This window comes from Penaeus vannamei, chromosome 11 (assembly GCF_042767895.1).
Source record: "Penaeus vannamei isolate JL-2024 chromosome 11, ASM4276789v1, whole genome shotgun sequence".
NCBI classification, from domain to species: domain Eukaryota; kingdom Metazoa; phylum Arthropoda; class Malacostraca; order Decapoda; family Penaeidae; genus Penaeus; species Penaeus vannamei.
Window position 1 is genome coordinate 773,243 of NC_091559.1, and position 2,500 is coordinate 775,742.

Genomic DNA, 2,500 nt, shown 5'->3' on the forward strand with positions numbered 1-2,500 from the left:
ACTGATATCCTAACACCTGTCCGTACAATCCGAAACCATCAACAAAACAACATAATCCATTCACAAATTCTCAAACTTTTCATCTCCAACTCACATTCCAACGAAGACTCTTAAAAACCAAGATCCGAAAAAAAGCACGAGCGCACCTCCACGTCTTCCCTCCGCCGTGTCTGGCGTCACACTGGCCTCGGCTTCCATCTGGGCCGCGACTGCCACTTCCTCTCCCGCCCAGGACGATTAAGGTCAGGTCACGCTACCAGTACCCTTGGGAGTGCAATATTCCCATGGAAAACTCGCTTAAAAAGTGTAGAATATGTGACGAAAGATTTAGACATAATTTGCAACACTATGTAACGGGATGTCAATACAAAGAACCTTTCAGAAAGGGAGTTAGAGAAATGATACCAATGACAAAGCATATAATTAACGTAATTGATAACATTATAAGGATATACAACCAATTGGTATCTGTAAAATAGTATGAGCGCAATTGTAAAGATCTTGCCCAAGGATCTATAAAGTACTACATACCCAGTCACTCCAAAGGGGTTGGGTATGTTTGGGTTATGTATTATTTATCCAAATAAACTGTTCAAAATCAAATCAGGAGGTCCCGGATGAGGTCACGATAGAGACGGGAATAATGATAGTAATGGTAATGGAGCTGACTGTAATGTAACGATAATGGCAGGAGTGATAAGAATGGTGAAAATAATGGCAATATAGATAACCATCATGGCAGTGGCGGTAATGGTCATGATGATAGCAATAATAACTGTAATTGCGACCATAATGATAATGATGGCAAAAATGACAGTGAGGCTACCAGTTCTGACAATAATGACAACAGTAATAATAACATTAATGATGTAGATAATAATGTTTACAACGATGACTATGATGATGCTATAAATAATCATAATAGTGATGACCATAATGATAAACGTGATAACCTAATGAGAGTTTTGATAATGACGGTGATAATGATGACAACAGTGACAATCATGATAACAGGAAGTTGATTTTCAATGTCTTTTTCTCCTATTCCTTCATTTCTCTCTTTCTTTGCAGTCGTTTTCTTCTCTTTCGTCATTTTTCTCCTTCTCCGCAGTCGCTTTCTTTTCTTCTTTCATTTCTCTGTTTCTCCTCATTCGTTTTCTCCTCTTTCATCATTTTTCTCTTTCTCTGCAGTCGTTTTTTCCTCTTTCTTCATTTCCCTCTTTCTTTGCACTTGTTTTCTTCTCTTCCTTCACTTCCTTTTTCTCCACAGTCGTTTTTTCCTTTTCCTTCGTTTCCCTTTCTCCTCTTCCTTCACTTCCTCTTTCTCCTCTTCCTTCACTTCCTCTTTCTCCTCTTCCTTCACTTCCTCTTTCTCCTCTTCCTTCACTTCCTCTTTCTCCTTTTCCCTCACTTCCTCTTTCTCCTCTTCCTTCACTTCCTCTTTCTCCGCAGTCGTTTTTTCCTCTTCCCTCATTTCCCTCTTTCTTTTCTCGGCAGATTTCGAGGACGAAGGAAAGGGAATTACGTTCTTCGCCTTTTCTCGCCTTCGCTTGTTCTCTGTTTATCGCAGCTCTCTTTGCTCTTCTTTCTTCTTTACCCTTTTTTCTTCTTGTCTCCCGTTCGTTCTTTCTCTTTCTCTGTCTGGTTCTCTTTCATTCTCTTTTTTTTCTCTCTCTCTCCCATTTTTCTTTGATTTTCTCTCATCCTCTTTCTGTTTCTTTATATTTTCAATTCTTTTAACAGATCTAATGTGAATGGTCAACAAAGCAACTAACAGAGTTGTTATTATTATTTAATTATTATTATCATTATCATCATCATCTTTGTCATCATCAATACTTTCATTATCATCACTATTTTGTTATTCTCATTACTATTACTATTATAATTATTATAAACATTATTATTTTCACTATCATCATTATCATCTTCATTAACATCATTATCATCTTAATCATTAACATCATTATCATTGTCATTGTAATTATTATTATCATTATCATCATTACTATCGTTGCCGTGGAATGGAGATATCTCAAACGAGGTTTTATCCAGCACATAAAACCCGTCCTCATCTTTTTCTTCTTTATCAAACATTTTTATCAGGATTAGTAACCTCCTTCCGGCGACAGGATATGCTAAGTTCAAAGGCATTTTTATTCCATGACGTATATTCCTCGAAATATTCATTCTGTGATATGACTAAATGATGTTGTTAGTCGTTTGTCATATCATATTGTTTTTCTTTTGTTTGTTTTGATTTATCAGTTTATTTACTCCTTCCCTGTTTATTGGATTTCGTAGTCTGGATTTTATATATGTTTGGTTATCATCAACACTTCTTAATATTTTTTTTGAGTGTGAGCTTTTATTATGAAAGTGTTGGTAAATTAAACACACACACACACACACACACACACAACCACACACAAAACCACACACACACATACACACACACACACACAGACACTCACACACATACACACACATGCACACACAT

The 2,500-nt window shown here is 36.4% G+C and overlaps 1 protein-coding gene across 1 annotated transcript in view; it reads right to left on the reverse strand.

Moving 5' to 3' along the window:
- The window catches only part of LOC113817744 (uncharacterized), an 8,996-nt gene extending 8,823 nt beyond the window's left edge, over positions 1-173 (reverse strand). The window contains exon 1 of the mRNA XM_027369829.2: positions 95-173. The gene's annotated coding sequence lies outside the window, so the exon portion shown is untranslated. The remainder of the gene's footprint in view (positions 1-94) is intronic.
- Positions 174-2,500: the final 2,327 nt, after the last annotated feature.